The sequence below is a fragment of the Amphiura filiformis genome, chromosome 10, assembly GCF_039555335.1.
Source record: "Amphiura filiformis chromosome 10, Afil_fr2py, whole genome shotgun sequence".
Lineage (NCBI taxonomy): Eukaryota > Metazoa > Echinodermata > Ophiuroidea > Amphilepidida > Amphiuridae > Amphiura > Amphiura filiformis.
In genome coordinates this window covers 49,314,617-49,332,580 of record NC_092637.1, presented here as the reverse complement: position 1 = coordinate 49,332,580, position 17,964 = coordinate 49,314,617, and the positions used below count along the sequence as shown (strand labels likewise).

The following is a 17,964-nucleotide window of genomic DNA, read 5'->3' as shown; positions in this document are numbered from 1 at the left end:
ACACACAACAAGGTCTCAATAGTACAATAAGGTCTCAAAAGAGAGAAAGGTCTCAAAAAGAGAAAGGTCTCAAATACAGAGAAAGGTCTCAAAACAGAGAAAGGTCTCAAAAACAGAGGAAGGTCTCAAATACAGAGAAAGGTCTCAAATACAGAGAAAGGTCTCAAAACAGAGAAAGGTCTCAAAAACAGAGAAAGGTCTCAAAAACAGAGAAATGTCTCAAAAACACGTTATGGTCTCAGAAACACGTTATGGTCTCAAAAACAAGTTATGGTCTCAAAAACATGTTATGGTCTCAAAAACACGTTATGGTCTCAAAAACACGTTATGGTCTCAAAAACACATTATGGTCTCAAAAACATGTTATGGTCTCAAAAACACGTTATGGTCTCAAAAACATGTTATGGTCTCAAAAACACGTTATGGTCTCAAAAACACGTTATGGTCTCAAAAACACGTTATGGTCTCAAAAACACGTTATGGTCTCAAAAACACGTTATGGTCTCAAAAACACGTTATGGCCTCAAAAACACATTATGGTCTCAAAAACACGTTATGGTCTCAAAAACAGAGGAAGGTCTCAAAAACAGAGAAAGGTCTCAAAAACAGAGAAAGGTCTCAAAAACAGAGAAAGGTCTCAAAAACAGAGAAAGGTCTCAAATACAGAGAAAGATCTCAAAAACAGATAAAGGTCTCAAATACAGAGAAAGGTCTCAAAAACAGAGAAAGGTCTCAAAAGCAGGGAAAGGTCTCAAATACAGGGAAAGGTCTCAAATACAGAGAAAGGTCTCAAACACAGAGAAAGGTCTCAAAAACAGAGAAAGGTCTCAAAAATATGAGAAAGGTCTCAAAGACATATACCTCAGAGACATAGACTGCACATATAACGGTCGGTTGACTTTGTAATACCTGATTTGAGACCTAGACGTGTTTTTGAGACCAAGATGTGTTTTTGAGACCAAGATGTGCTTTTGAGACCCTTTTTGGCACTCACGGCCGCCCATAGTATTCCTTGGCGTTGACCCTTTTGACCCCGGCGGCCGCGCCGTGAGTGCCAAAAGGGTCTCAAAAGCACGTCTTGGTCTCAAAAACACATCTTGGTCTCAAAAACACATCTTGGTCTCAAAAACACGTCTAGTCTCAAATCAGGTATTACAACCGACCGTTAAATGTGCAGTACCGCATACAGTACTGCAATATCCGCTTGCAGTTCCGCATGCAAAACTGCACATTCCGTCACGCACTTCCCCATGGGAAACTGCAATATTTTTGGTGTATTTCCTCAAAAACAGAGAAATGTCTCAAAAACACGTTATGGTCTCAGAAACACGTTATGGTCTCAAAAACAAGTTATGGTCTCAAAAACATGTTATGGTCTCAAAAACACGTTATGGTCTCCAAAACACGTTATGGTCTCAAAAACACATTATGGTCTCAAATCAGGTATTACAACCGACCGTTAAATGTGCAGTACCGCATACAGTACTGCAATATCCGCTTGCAGTTCCGCATGCAAAACTGCACATTCCGTCACGCACTTCCCCATGGGAAACTGCAATATTTTTGGTGTATTTCCGTATGGGGAACTGCAATATTTTTGGTGTATTTCCGTATGGGGAACTGCAATATTTTTGGTGTATTTCCGCATGGGGAACTGCAATATTTTGGGTGCATTTCGCATGGGGAACTGCAATATGTTTGGTTTCTAGCAAGCGCTAGGAACTATAATAGAATATGGTCACAATGTCAAGTTGATTACCCCGGTATATTTAATATTATATAGTCATCATTATTAAAGAGGCGTGTGAAATTTGTAATAACATTTATATCATTCAATACTATAATTATTGTAGGCCTCTACTCTGTACTATGCCGTCCTTTCAGACAAGAATTTCCCAAGACTTTCTTTTAATTGCAAAAAAATGAAACAAAATGTAAAGCGATAGTAGGCCTAATATTGAATTGAATAAATTCATAATCTGCAATGCAACATTAATTTAATTATTCTCCGCAGCGAGATTACTCTTCCCGCGTACCGTACATCTCGTCTTCAGTGAGGGGGGGGGATGAGTGCAGTTCCAGCCCTCGAATTAAGGATCTGAAGGGGCATAGACTTCTCCGTAGTCCACTTGCCAATTGTGCACTACTCTGGCTATTACATTTAAGCTTAAAACTCTGATTTAATTAATGAGTGCACAATTGATAGATTTTCACAACTGATCTTTTCAGTCACCGTACGCCCTCTGTTTGTTAGCTTCGGATGGCAGATTCTAAAATTAGAATTGTTCAGTATTGAAGTGTCATTATAATTATGCCATTATGATATGTTGCATTCAATAATATAAGCCTACGTAGGGCCTATACTTTATTTTTACTGTCACAAATATAATTATATAGCCTAAACTTTTTCATAACCATTTTATACTAGGCCTAGTATTTTGATGTACTAAATATCAGTATATTTTCGAGTTCAACTGAATGCGTTCATCATGTTTAATAACATTTTTTATTTATCAAAAATCGACTATGGCATAGTCTAGGGGATTGCTGGATCTTGATCTTAAAGGTAGGCCTAGCGCCTACTGCGAGGGCTCTGATCAAGAGCTACAATTGAAACAAAAAGTAAAACGATAGTAGGCCTGATATTGAATTGAATACATTCGGACATGCCACATTAGGGGCTGTGCAATAATTATGAGCCCTGGGGGAGGGTAAAATTGGGGTGGGGGTGGGGCGCCTTTTAAATAAAACGCTCTAAAAAGGCTCAGGAAAACCGTACAGAAACGCTTAAATATGCAAATTTTCAGGTACTAACAGGTATATAGACCATTTAAAGTTTGCAAATTGGGATCTCAAAAATTTCGCATGTGGGGGCAAAGATTTTTTTGCGGGCCGGGAGGGGGAGGGCAAGCGATTTTTGGCGGGCCGAGAGGGGGACAAGCGATTTTTGGCGAGCCGTTTGGAAATTTTACCCCCTCCTCCCCGGGGGCTCATTATTGTACAGCCCTTAATCATTAATATAAATTAGGCCTACATGCGACATCCCGGTGCGACATTAATTTAATTAGTTTCCGCAGCGAGACTACAATAACATGCGAAAGGGCAAGCGGACCGCATGCGGTACTGCACAAGACCGCTGTTTATTTTGCGACTAATTGACCTCGACACCCTGCTCGACACATTAAAGATGGATCATGGATGCTGGCGGTCTGCACGTAAGCCATACATGCATAGCCGTGATGGAATAAAAATGCTGAAAAAAGGTGTTCATATTGCAAGAGTATTTTCGAATCGAAGGTAATTATTTGATCTAAAATATTCTTAAAATGAATTCGGTTTCATCATCAGCGATAAATATTTCCTGAAATTGTACATTACTTTGCACCCAAATCCCGGGGACCCAAATTCTGTACTTGTTTCCGGAGCTCTGCATAAGCATGCATTGTAAGTGATTCACCGTGCCGTGCTGCAACAAGGCAGTAGCAGCGGTAGGATTTTCAAATCTTTTTGAACTTTTCCCATGATTTTGGGCACTTGGAACACCTTCTAATTTTATATCTGATCTTGTATGCAAGTGAATAAAAACGCTGTCAATTCATGAATGGCCCAAGGTTAAAAAATGTACTTGTTTTTTTTAATAATTAAACGATTTCAATATCATGCATGGCCGCTACCGGTATTAAAGGCGGTATACATGATTATATACATGTACAGCATCCAGCATGCATGTATGTCTGACTGCTACATGTACATGCCATGTAAATAGGTAGTCTTGCCAGCAAGACTTCAGTCTTTATCATAAACATAATGACTATGGTTACACTCAGTTACTGGAACTATGTATGTAAATGGGTATGTGTATGTAAACATGTACCGGTACGTTAGCAAGGGCCAAGGCCGTGGATGTACCTACTACCTGGCATGCTGGAAATACCATTGCACAGTCAGAGATGCGCAATATTTAGACAATAATAACTGCACACCATCTATTTTGAGGTCATTCACCTTTTGGTAAATCCCATAACCCTTTGCGAGTAGGCCTACACCTGAGACCTCGTCATTTGACGTCACGCCAATCTGCGCCCGATCGCACATCGTTTATCGAACATGGTTACTGCGCATTGCTAGTCAGCGTGACATCAAATGACAAATTCTCAGGTGTACTTTCGCATAAAACTTATGGATTTACTGAAAAAAGGTGAATTAGTGAAATTGTTTTGGGCTGAGGTATTTTTCCAACCGAGGAAAATACCGAGGCTAAAACAAACCCAACAATTTCACACAATGACCTCAAAATAGATGGTGCAGTTATTATTATCATTCATTACATCGTATCTAATATTTTGAACAAATCAAAATGGCATTTTATGTTATTTTATACCATAAAACACTGTTAAATATAACCAGTTTTAATCATTGTTGTAACCTACCCTACAAAAAAATCAACCAGGCGAATATAACATTCAAGCGCCCGACAACAAGAGCTACCAATCACAGAAGCGCGACGGCATCGCGTAGGTGTGTGCGTTGCCATAACATGTAGCTTATACACTCACGCGCGCGCAGAAGTCATTGTTGCGCGTATGGAGTCATTGTGAGTTATTATTAATGCAATTAGTGCGCGGTCAGGCAATCAATTTCTTTTGATTGGATTACAGGCTTCACGTATAAAATGAGGTTATGAATAAATATTAGACCGAGCAGCTGGCTTCTGTTGGGTTGAAGTAAGCTTACTGTCTGTTTGTCATTTGATCTAGAAATCGTCTACTATCCACGATGACACAGTGTGAACACTGGACAGAGATAGAGCATGGAACTATAAACTACTTCAGTCGCTTAATCATCGCCAATTTTCAAACACATTAAGGGGGTACTACACAGGGCTGTCAACTCTCACGCATTGGGTCACTTTCTCACGGTCTCACGCCAAGGTAGTAGTATAATCTCACGCCAAGGTAGTAAAGCTCACGCAAAAAGCTGGAAAATGAGTAAAATCTCACGCATCGTCATGAATAATTTGTTGCTCCTACCCCCGCTTTTCACATTCTCGGCGCCGTGGCTCAAATAATCATGGTACAAAATGAACATTGAGTCGGCAAATCCCAGTACGCCTCTGTCTCACGCCAAGCAATTCCAAAAGTTGACAGCCTGGTACTACACCCTGCCTAATTTTGTGCCTATTTTTGCATTTTTCTCAAAAATTATAGCGCATTGGTGACAAGTAAGATATATTATAGGGGCAAGGACTACAACTACTGCACTGGAAATTTTATTTCAGCACAGGCAACAGTTGTGGAGTTACAGTCAAAAATGAGGGAAAACCAATATTTGATCAATAAATCAGTAACTACTAGCCTTGAGTTGCTGAATTTTCAGTGCAGTAGTTGTACATTGTAGTCCTTGCCCTATAATATACATATCTTACTTGTCACCAATGCGCTATAATTTTTGAGAAAAATGCAAAAAAGGCTCAAATTGGCCAGAAAGTACCCCTTAAAAATTCTTTATTTTAAAAGTTTATATATATTACCAGGGTACCGAAATTTATTTTGATGACTTATCTGTATCTTCAGAGTTTGCTCATTTTTATTTTATGAGATTAACCATGCTAACAATTCGCTGATGATATGTGTCATTTGAGCAACTTTTTTTTTTTTTTTTATACCCATCGTGATCTGCGTTGTTGTTTAATACTTCCAAATTTCCATTGCTTTAAACGTGGTGTTATGCTTGACTGATTCTGACATGATTTGAGATACATGTAACTCCAAAGCTCAGTCCATAATAATCAATCGTCGGTTTCTACATGTATAATATCAGTGGCCTGGAATGGATTAAGGATCGACTTCTCGATCAAATGTGTGTGCGACATGCGTAATCATGATAATTATGCAATTCATTTCAAGTAGGCCTACTTCGCCCCCATCATCCCAGAAAATGTGGGGCTGTAAGCTGGGTTTACATAGGAATTACACTGTTGGTGTGCTCTAGGGGTGGAATGTGTAGCATGTTGGAACATTTCCAACTCTATACATTTTGTACAACCCAGGGATTGGCAATGGTACTAAGAATGCACCCTGGTACTCTGGTAGTCTAGCTTCGAATTTGCTCACCAATAGCTTTTGAGGCTAGAGACCTGAGCTATCAAAATCTAGCAGAAATTGATGAAGCATGCATGACACCGTAATAGCAAGGGAAGTTCGAAATAAACATAGCCGATTCTGACGGGGTGATCGCATCAAAACTGTTGCTAAAATTGCACTTAATTAACTAAATTGACTTTAACATTTAACCAAAAATTACAAGATAGATAAAAATTTTGCCATTTTTTTTACTTGCTCCATTCATAGTTTTTTCTAAAAAAAACACCCAAGACACAAAATCTAGGTCAGATGGGCCTGTAGAACAGGGGTTTTTTTGTCACCTAACCTAGCTGTAATTTCAGCTTAAGTATCAAGTTAATCTTTTAATTTTAATTTTCGTTTATTTGCTCTATTTTCACAGAAAAAAACATGGATGTTCAAGAGAAACTGGCCAAAGACATGTAGTTCCATTCATTAAGAGGGTTGGTGCTGGTGTACATTGCGACAGTGTCATCGCATGATATGACTTAACGACACATCAAGGTCACAAATAATTGTTCCTGTATTACCACGGGCTGTGAATAAGCAAGACGAATCATGACAGTTCGGCCTCGACAGTTGGTTAATTTTGTGAAGGGTTTTCTCAAATTGAGAGGTTCAGTGCCATTTAACCAGAGGTATAGACACAGGATTGGAGGTAGAAGATTTCAAGATGCAGGACAGAAACCTATAGAGAGCCATTGTGATTCGGGAAAACCCTGGGGAAAACTACCCGCCAAAGTAGTGGACATTGTTAGATTAGATTCACTCGATTGTCGTTGTGATGCACAGCAAGTGCACTAGTTAGTAATAGTAGCATGGCTAGTGCATGAATCTGGAACACGATTCAAAATACATGTGAACGTAAGTACACTATTAATAAGCTTAATATGTTCTATTCCATTTCTCCAAAATTTAGGGGCTGTCATTTTCTTTGGAAGAGGGGGGGGGGTCAAAATGTTGTGAAGGAATCACAGAGGGGCCACAAGAATATTATAATATAAGCACTTTCGACTTTGATGGGAGCGATTGCCGAATAGGGTGCAACTCTACTAGTCTTATTACAAGACTGCCCTACCCCAACCCTAAACCCTAACCCTAAACTCCGTGAACGAGGACTGCACTCAAGTCTAGCAAGTTGCACCCTATTCGGTAATTGTACCCTTTGATGGCCAGATTGGGGGGTCATAATATTTTACTTAGCATAAATATAGCACACTGTAAATTAAACAGAAGTTTTTGCCCCTCCTATGAATATTTGATCAAGTAATTTGCGGCACTTAGGGTCCAAAGGGTGCGCAGTTTACTTTTGCATGCAAATAAATAGCCAAACAATGACTTGAATGCATTTTGAATTTGGTACTGATCAGACTACAGGCCTCACATGTAACTTTGGTGCTAGCTTACATATGTAAGTGCACCATGGAGAAGCTTAATTTCAGAAACCTGGAGGAAAACTTCTTCTTCTGGATAATGTCCAACACCCTTTTATTTAAAAGGAGTCAACCGGACAGGATTCAAAAAGCGAATGCAGTTTGCTTGTTATTTTCTTGCTGTTCTTGACTCTTGTAAAAGCTCCATTTAAGACCTTATTTTTGAATTTTCACAACTAGGTTATATCAGTGATGTCAACTTGAAGTGAACTGTACGGTTACAAACTACTTTCAGATGTTCATTGTGACTTCAAATCATGGTGTATAGCGAACTCAACCGTGAACCATCAAAATCTGGTATGTACAATGTACAATGAGTTTAAGGCAGGCATTTTCGGTTGGGTTTAACTTTTTGGGTACCCGACCGAGATTTCGCTACCCGGGAAAGAGAGCCAGAATCGGGTTACCGTTTTTTTGTTTTTGTTTTGATTTGGAGTGTCCATGGACCTAGAGCTCAATGATAGGATCATTCATGGTTGACCAATTTTTATTTTAATATGCAAAGTGATAATTTGTGTTCATATGTCATACTCTACCAATGATTGCAAAATTGATACAAATTCAATGCATTTTGAAATCATTAAAGCCAGGGACACTCCAAAACTGAGAAAAAGTTTTTTAAAAAAATTGTTGCAATTTCGGGTATGGTACCGTACCTGATGCGAAATCATGCGATTACCGCACAAAACATCAGGTACCGGGTACAAAATTACCCGAAAATGCCTGCCGTAAATGAGTTTAGTAACTTTTTATTGGTTAATTTAAAGGATTCTAAAGGCAATAAGGTCCAATGCAAATGAATGTGTGCGGGTACCTCAAAATGGTCCAGAATGATTGAAGGCCCAGAATACTTAGTCATGGATCCCAGTCTAGGTTTTACAACTTGCACTTGCAGCAAGTACCTACTAGCAGCTGATTTGTACTTACTCTCTGTATAATTATATGCATAAAATGTGTCAATTTCAACATGTAGTGGTTAGCATAAATCAAAATCAAATGAGAGTATTCAAATTTCATGTAATTATTCTTTTTACCACTGCAATATCTCAGGTTCAATACGGAGCCCCAGAATGTTGGAAAGAAAAAAAATAATCTCAAGAGACTCAGGGCCCTGACTTAGTAGCTTCAGGTCCTGACATAGTAACACCACAGGGCCCTGACTTAGTAATTTTGGGGCCTGGAGATAGAAACAAAGGGCCCTGATATGTGTACATCCATATCAAAATGAGGCACTTGCTATATGTGTCTTCCTTTACACAGTAGCAAGGAATAAATACCAGACTTATCTCAAGTGTAGGTCACTTCAAATCATTCCCAAGTTACCATACATTGTTTAGGATTGTTTGCAGTAGGCCTATTCCTAAACCATCAGTGACCTCTCCACTTGAGATGAGTCTGGTATTTATTCCTAGTAACTTGGGACCCCGAGATAGTAACTTATTATCTCAGGACCCCAACGGGGCCCAAGCTACTAAATTGGGCCCCAAGATATTTTTTTTCTTTCCATGCCACTTTCTTCAATTTAAGGGATTTAGAATGAGCGTTTATGGCATTTCGACAGTATTTTTTGTGGGACATGAGAGCACCTCAGACGTATAAATCTAATGATATATTCTTAAAGTGTATGTAGCTGGGAGGAAAAGCCGACGATCAATTGAAAATTTTGACCTTTTACTTTTATATTGAAGATATGGATTTTTTCCCAAAAAGACCTATTTTTTGTTGGTGTTTTGGGAAAAAATCCATATCTTCAATACTGAAAGGTCAAAATTTTCAATTGATCGTCGGCTTTTCATCCCACCTACATACACTTTAAGTATAAATCATCAGATTTATAAAATTTACTTCAAGTACTGTTAAATATCAAAATATCAATTTTAATGATTTGCCATAAAATGTGTATTACATTGCAATTTCAAAAATCAAAATTATTTGATATCAGAAGGACATTCTTCGTATTCAGAATGCAATTCGATATGTCTGATGTGCTCTAATGTCCCACAATAAATACTGTCCAAACGTTCATACCCCTTCCCTTAATCTTGATAAGAAAAATGTATTAAATTTAAATATTTTTAATTGTTACTTTTGGTTTATTTTACAGATGAAATTTGAACTGGAACTGGAAGGAACCACCTGTAGCAACAAGCTAAAGCAAGATATAGATCGAGATAGTGATAGTGATGATGATGTGAAAAAACAATTGACATAAAAAGACAACTTGTCAACACCATGACAGATAGGGTCTACATGTAGGCCTACCTATCATTTAGGCTTGGATCACTAGTAGACATAACCTGATGTTCATTTCATATCTTTACCCTGGTGGGGATTCTTCAAAATATTTTGTACAGGGATGTGCCACTGCCATACAGACTTATGAATGCTGACTTTCTCTATACCTAATTTTTGTTTTGCAACCCAATTTTTCACAAAAATCACTCAAATATACCTCGATTGGGCACATTTGTCTCCATTGAAAACCACCATTCCGATATACCAAACTCACTGAAAATGTATGCAGGAAGAACCCCCCTGGATTTTACAACAGTGGAAGTTGTGGAAGTGAGTCCTAATGTTAATTCAATTACATTGAAATCGAATTGAAATGAATTTTGGGCGATTTTCATTTCAATGCATTGGAATTGAATTCGAATCAAAATGAGTGGGCTTGGGCATGAATTGAATTGGATTGGAATTGAAATCATTGTTCATAGCGAAAAATTAAATTGGATTGGAATTGAAATCATGTTGAGTGATGAAGAATGAAGTGGAATCGAAATGAAATTCAGCTTTGATTTCAATTCAGCATTTCAATTCACAAGCAGATGTCTGTGATTCCAGATCATTTCACCTGTAAAAGTGCCCTTCCCATTCTGAATTCTGATACACTTCCAGGTCTATTCACACAAGAGACACACATTAAAAACTTTTGGCACTAATCATAGAGCCCCTATTTTCTCGAGCTCCTAATTTTTATGCTCAAAAGTCATTGTACATTAATTTGAAAAAATTGTGAGAAAACCATTAAAGAAAATGCATATATCTTTGACAGCTTTTCTCACACTTTTTAAAAGTACAAGGATTTTGGGTGTAAAATCTTTATAGGACTAGGAGGAGCAAGAGACAAGTAGGGGCTATCTATAAAAGTATCAAAACTTTTTGACATCTTTGAGGTCAGTGTGGGGACAGGGTCCCATTATCGATCGTACCACACACCTTAAGTTTAGAAAATAATGTGCATGGTGGACAAGAAGTTAAGACAAAATATGAAGTCAGTCACCAAAGAACTAAGAATTTCCAAAGTTTCATAAAATAGGACCCAGAGGTCAAGGATCACTCGTGTTGTTTGAATGTGAAAAGTGAGTTAACATAACAGCTCGTAATCGGCGGGCCTTATAACATCGCGGAAATCATTGGATTTTTTTCTTTTGTATGAAATAGGTTAATAAATGTGTATCACTTGTTGCTTGAGAAATTGTACAAAATAATGCACTTGTACTGAGCTAATGCAGTTCCCCCTGCGGGGCTTGTGCATTTAGACGCATCAACACCTTAGTATGTGTGCATTGTTTTGTACAATATTTCACTCCCAACAAGACTTGGTGATATGCATTTATTAACCTAGAAGTATGCACATATTACATACTCTAATTATAACTTTATTATAGCTCTAGCAAAGATGGAAGTGCTGTTGGTTGGTCATGTATGATGTACCTGTGGACTGGACAGTGTTAAATATTGGTAAATCAGCACAGTGTTGAGCAATTTCCTGAAAATGTGTTCAGAATTGTAGATTGTGAATATATGAAATCAAAATTTATATTAATTAGAAATTAAGAACACACTTTTCAATATAAATATAGGGTTTTAACTAAATAATAGGAAGGGGTAAAAGTAGGCCCTGCTTATCACCTTTGTATAGTGGTCAAAAAAAATTTAAATGGTTTCAATTGCTTTAAAATCCTCATTTCTTCTTCTAGCCCTGGGAATTAAAGGAGGATGGTATAATCAACCACCTCATCTCCAGCTCCACTTTTCTCCATCAAAATGGTGATTTTGGTATCAGTGGAAAGTTCATATTTTTTCTCATTGACCCTGTGAAATATTAGGGCTTAAAGATTATATATTTTGTTTGGAATTTACATTTCCTAAAATTGTTATGAATGGGTCATTATTTCTCAAATCACCCAAAAAAAATACGATTTTACACCTCACCCCCTTCAAATTTGTTCAAAATTGGTATACAGAGTAATTTTGGCTGGCAAAGCTCAAATTTCAAATTTTAGCTTAATCGGACGTCTGGTTTTAGCGCTATGCCCGCCCATTTTTTGCGATTTGGCGAAAATTGGCGCCCATCAATATTATCAGCGACCATATCTCCGTAACCGTAGGTCCTACTGAGCTGAAATTGGTGTCATTTTTTAGCTAATCTCTCAAATAATCCAAATCTACTATCATTTAGAGTGTAGGAGGAAGAGAAAAAATATGACCTTTTTTTTCTGTACTTTGACCTTGAATTTGACCTTGTTGCCTACGTGACCGTGAGGCGAATTTGCCTTGGAATTACACCTCCATATGTTGTCTACATAATATTAAAAATTGGAGGGTAATATTTTTGTTTTCTTGCTAGGCTTTCATAAAGCAAGCATGTGGTTGAAAAACTGTAATTCTGCATGTAGGCTCAGTATATTGTACACATGATTCTATTATTTATAATATAGGCCAATTGTATGTAGGCCTATATGTACATGCATTAAATACATATGTTTTCACCTGCATGCTTGCTTTGTGAAAGCCTAGCAAAAAAACAAGAAATATTACCCCTCCAATTTTTTGATATTTTGTAGACAACATATAGGGGTATAATTCCAACGCAAATTCGCCTCGCGGTCACGTGGGCAACAAGGTCAAATTCAAGGTCAAAGTACAGAAAAAAAGTCACAAATTTTCTCTTACACCTACATACTAAATCATAGCAGATTTGGATTCTTTGAGAGATTAGCTAAATAATGAGACCAATTTCAGCTCAGTAGGACCTACGGTTACGGAGATATGGTCGCGACAATATTGATGGGCGCGCCATTTTTCGCAGAAAAAAAAAAAAATTGGCAGCGCATAGCACGAAAACCGAACGTCCGATAAAGCTAAAATTTGAAATTTGAGCTTTGCCAGCCAAAATCACCCTGTATACCAATTTTGAACAAATTTGAAGGGGGTGAGGTGTTTTCCATTGGGTGAATTGAGAAATAATGACCCGAATATGTTATTCTACTACTTCTGCTGAATTGTAAGAATGTGAAATGTACATTTGAAAGTCTTTGAATTTTGCCATTTCCACAATGCTGGCTGCTTTGTTATGATTCTTGTAATTCGCTATTGATATTCCTTAAATCAATTACAAATTGACAGACAAACAACCCATCTTTTATTTATTTGTTTATTTATTTATTTATTACACTTTATCACTGGTACATGTATATACAATAATTATAATATAACATCAAAATATATTGCACATGAATATTCAAAAGTACATACAAAAAAAAAGGAAGTATAGATAACATTTTACACCAGTGAAAGGCAAGGACTAACAGCACCTCTAGGACAGTCCCACCATGGATCAAAACATTGAGGACACCCCCTCCCCCTCCCAAAAAATTTGAAAAAAAAACCTACACAAGCCTACAACCAGAACACTGGCAACATGTAACCCAAGAGCATGTGTTGTAAGGATCAAAACTCTCCTCTAGTTTGTTCTTGTACCACTCAGAGAGCTGGCTCTTAAAAGAGGGCATGTTGACAGTGGATCTAATGTTAAGTATGCATATTCAAAATAATACAGACACTGCCAGTAAAATTTGATAATTTTAAATAACAATTGTATTAATATTATAAAAATGTAACACTTGTTTTAGGTTTTACAACTTTGTGTATTTTTGTTTGCATAATACATGTATACTGACCACATGTTGGAATACTTTGTGTGTGTTTAGAAAAATAAAATGACAATAAATAAGAATACAATTTAACATGTATTTATGTGTTTGTTTTCATGGTGACTTGTGTAAGGGCTGATCAATATTAGACAAGTTAATTGTTGAGCTTATTTAAGGGGTACTACACCCCTGGCCAATTTTGCCTATTTTTTACATTTTTCTCAAAAATTATAGCACATTGGTGACAAGTAAGATATGTATAGTATAGGGGCAAGAACTACAACTACTGTACTGAAAATTCAGCAACTCAAAGCAAGTAGTTATTGATTTATTGATCAAATATTGGTTTTCCCTCATTTTTGACTGTAACTCCGCAACTGTTGTCTGTGCTGAAATAAAATTTCCAGTGCAGTAGTTGTAGTCCTTGCCCCTATAATATAAATATCTTACTTGTCCCCAATGCGCTATAATTTTGAGAAAAATGCAAAATAGGCACAAAATTGGGCAGGGTGTAGTACTATTAATGGCAATGGGTGAAACAAGAAAGAAAAAAAAAAACGCCAAAATTTATCAGGAAAACAATTTTAAGCACAATATGTTAATGTTTTTGAGCTGAAAACAATTGAATTAATAAATTGCCTCAAAATATTCTCTTTGTGATGCTTTTTATCTTTCACATTCACCCCTTGCACAAAGGAGATTTTTTTTTCTGTGGTATAAAAAAGGCATTGGTGTAAAACTGCAATTTTTGCCAAAAGTTTTGTTTTGATGAGGGGAGGTGCAAGTTGTTTTGAAATGTCCAAATCCGTGAATGCAATGCCTGCTGATCGAATTCCAATAAAACTCAATTTTTGAATAAGATTCATCCTCCACAGTGATATACCAACATGGATATGGGGTGGACCCTGAGTGATCCCATGTTCCAAATACCTGGACAAAATTGATATATGCACTGATGTACATCTTCTCAATAGACCCATTTCATACTACATTTCTATTCAATTCATTACACCTCCAGACGCCTGAACTTATCAGGGGTGGTGCAATAATTATGTGTACCCCCGGCGGGTGGTGAATTATAGGGGGGCAAAGATTTTTGGCAGGCCAAAGGGGGAAGCATTTTTTTGGAAGGTCGAAAGGGCGGGTCAAGCAATTTTCGGCAGGTCGGTGGGGTGGGGGGCATGCAATTTTTGGCACAGATATTTTGGGCACCATTTCTATATTACACCCTAAAAAGGTGTAGGAAAACGTTAGGAACACGTTCAAATATGCAAAATTTCTTGCTCGCTGCGATCGCACTATATGATAAGACAAGGTTTTACATTCAGGTTCCCAAAAATCTTTTGGTACGTCAAAAAAGGGGGGCAAAGATTTTTGGTAAGGCCAAAGGTGGGGGAAGCCATTTTGGCAGACCATTTTGAGAATTCACCATCCTGGGGTACACATAATTATTGCACCACCCCTCAGGAACGGACACATCATGCAGTGGTGGCGCCAAGGGGCGTGACATTTGGGCTTTGTCTTCGGTACTACACAGTTAAATGTTAGAATTTGAACTTTTTAAGTCCAACTCGTAATTTTGTAAGAAATTTGGACCCATTGATATACCAAAAGTTTTGGCCAAATCTAACACAAATTAATTGTCTTAGTTTTTACAACTTACAACCAAGCATTTTTGAGAAATTTCAAACATTTTGGCTACAGTAATGCAAAGTTGATCTATTTTCCAAAAGGAATTAAGAAAATTTTGAAAACAATGACCCATCCATAGGCTTATTTTACAATCCGAGTGCCTACTTTAGGGGCATTCGTTTCTTTGAAAGGGGGGATCCCGATGTGCATCACCGCATGTGGAAATGCAATTTGGGATGTGTAGTTCCGCATGCGGATGTGCGTGACGGAATGTGCAGTTTCTCATGCGGAACTGCAAGCGGATGTGTGCAATACTGCATGCGGTGCTGCACATATAACGGTCGGTTGTAATACCTGGTTTGAGACCATGACGTGTTTTTGAGACCATAACGTGTTTTTGAGACCATAACGTGTTTTTGAGACCATAACGTGTTTTTGAGACCATAACGTGTTTTTGAGACCATAACGTGTTTTTGAGACCATAACATGTTTTTGAGACCATAACATGTTTTTGAGACCATAACGTGTTTTTGAGACCATAACGTGTTTTTGAGACCATAACGTGTTTTTGAGACCATAACATGTTTTTGAGACCATACCGTGTTTTTGAGACCATAACGTGTTTTTGAGACCATAACGTGTTTTTGAGACCATAACATGTTTTTGAGACCATAACGTGTTTTTGAGACCATAACGTGTTTTTGAGACATTAACATGTTTTTGAGACCATAACATGTTTTTGAGACCATAACGTGTTTTTGAGACCATAACGTGTTTTTGAGACCATAACGTGTTTTTGAGACCATAACATGTTTTTGAGACCATAACGTGTTTTTGAGACCATAACGTGTTTTTGAGACCATAACGTGTTTTTGAGACCATATCGTGTTTTTGAGACCATAACGTGTTTTTGAGACCATAACATGTTTTTTGAGACCATAACGTGTTTTTGAGACCATAACGTGTTTCTGAGACCTTTCTCTGTGTTTGAGACCTTTCTCTGTTTTTGAGACCTTTCTCTGTTTTGAGACCTTTCTCTGTATTTGAGACCTTCCTCTGTTTTTGAGACCTTTCTCTGTTTTGAGACCTTTCTCTGTATTTGAGACCTTTCTCTGTTTTTGAGACCTTTCTCTGTTTTTGAGACCTTTACCTGTTTTTTGAGACCTTTCTCTGTTTTTGAGACCTTTCTCTGTGTTTGAGACCTTTCTCTGTTTTTGAGACCTTTCTCTGTTTTGAGACCTTTCTCTGTTTTTGAGACCTTTCTCTGTTTTTGAGAGCTTTCTCTGTTTTTGAGACCTTTCTCTGTTTTTGAGACCTTTCTCTGTATTTGAGACCTTTCTCTGTTTTTGAGACCTTTCTCTGTATTTGAGACCTTTCCCTGTTTTTGAGACCTTTATATACTATTGAGACATTGTTGTGTGTTTGTTTCTAAGACCTTTCTCTGTTTTTGAGACCGTATTGTGCTATTGAGACATTACTGTGTGTTTGTTTCTGAGAGCTTTCTGTGTTTTTGAGACCTTATTATACTTTTGAGACCTTGTTGTGTATTTATTTCTGAGACCTTTGTGTGTTTTTGAGACCTTATTGTACTTTTGAGACCCTTGTGTGGTTTTGAGACCCTTTTGGCCCTCATGGCCGCCCATAGTGTACTCGATGTTCACACGTACTTGGCGTGCGAGACGGTCATGCACACATCAAAGGACCGTGCCGTAGTACGACCGGCTGAGTGATACGCATTGGCGACATCGGCGCTGACAGTAAATTCCAATTTTCTTTGTTTTACATCGGTTATTCGGCTGAAAATTAAAAATGAATATATCTGACAGTAAAATCTAACATTTTATGGAAAAGAAATACCAATCCAGTTTTATGGAAATGTTAAAATATGGCTTTCAGGTCCTCTGCGGGTTATTTTTAGTTAAAGTGGTTACAACTGAAAAATATGTGGCTCCTATCATCCTTCTCTCCTGAAATTATGCCATTTTATGGTTTGTGAGAACGTTCATTCGCGCAATACGGGTAACTTTAGGTAGATAGTCTCTTGACAATAAATTCAAATTAAAATTATCTGTAAACATTTAACGCCCGTGCTAATATCGTTTATTACAAATGAAACAAAGTCTTTTAAGCGAATCTTTAGGGATTTCGAAATTTTAAAATGCGTAAAATCAATCGTACCAGAAGACCCCTGGTACATTGTGTTATAAATATTATTTCCTAGTATAAATGCTTCAATCAAATCAAGGCTATGGCAGATTGCATGCCGTAATGATTTGTGTTAAAAAGCTACAGCCTCACCTACCTCATCCTCCGAGGACTAGAGTATGACGCAGATTCCTTTAATACGTATACACGTATGCCCTCGCCATCAACATTTGCCAATATAGGGCGAATACTGATTTTACTCTGAATTCCTGATATAGCAAATTTCTTATTTGGCCATAAATACGTGAATAAATAAATATGCCTTAATATATACGTCAACTTTAAAAACAATTAACATTATTATTGCAGTGGCTAATAAGTACTACGAATTGGGATTGTACCACCCCTAAGGTTTTTCATCCGACATAAAACAACGAATGTTGTCTATAATACACCCAAACGACCTCAGCTAATCGGAGATCCGTCCTTTTATTGCTTTCCGTCGTCATGTGATCATTATTAATTTTTCTAACAAAACATTATAATGTTCAATTCTAGACCTGAACAATACCAACAGCAATCACACTAATATTCACACATATTTTTTAGCTATTTTTAACATAGATTATCACCCTTTTCTGCTTTTTTTTTTTCTTTATTATATAAACTGTAAATTTGTGCGCAAATTGAGGG

General features: G+C 37.4%; 1 long non-coding RNA gene across 3 annotated transcripts; it reads left to right on the top strand.

Annotated features, from left to right (window-relative positions):
• The first annotated feature begins 3,282 nt into the window (after nt 1-3,282).
• LOC140162311 (uncharacterized) lies at nt 3,283-7,846 on the top strand. Of its 3 annotated transcripts, none has more exons than XR_011860231.1 (3): nt 3,283-3,297; nt 6,505-6,986; nt 7,736-7,846. It is a non-coding gene; the product is annotated as an uncharacterized lncRNA (long non-coding RNA). The 3 variants fall into 3 exon arrangements; XR_011860232.1 differs by lacking the exon at nt 3,283-3,297 and adding an exon at nt 3,456-3,488; XR_011860230.1 differs by lacking the exon at nt 3,283-3,297 and adding an exon at nt 4,708-4,931.
• Nucleotides 7,847-17,964: the final 10,118 nt, after the last annotated feature.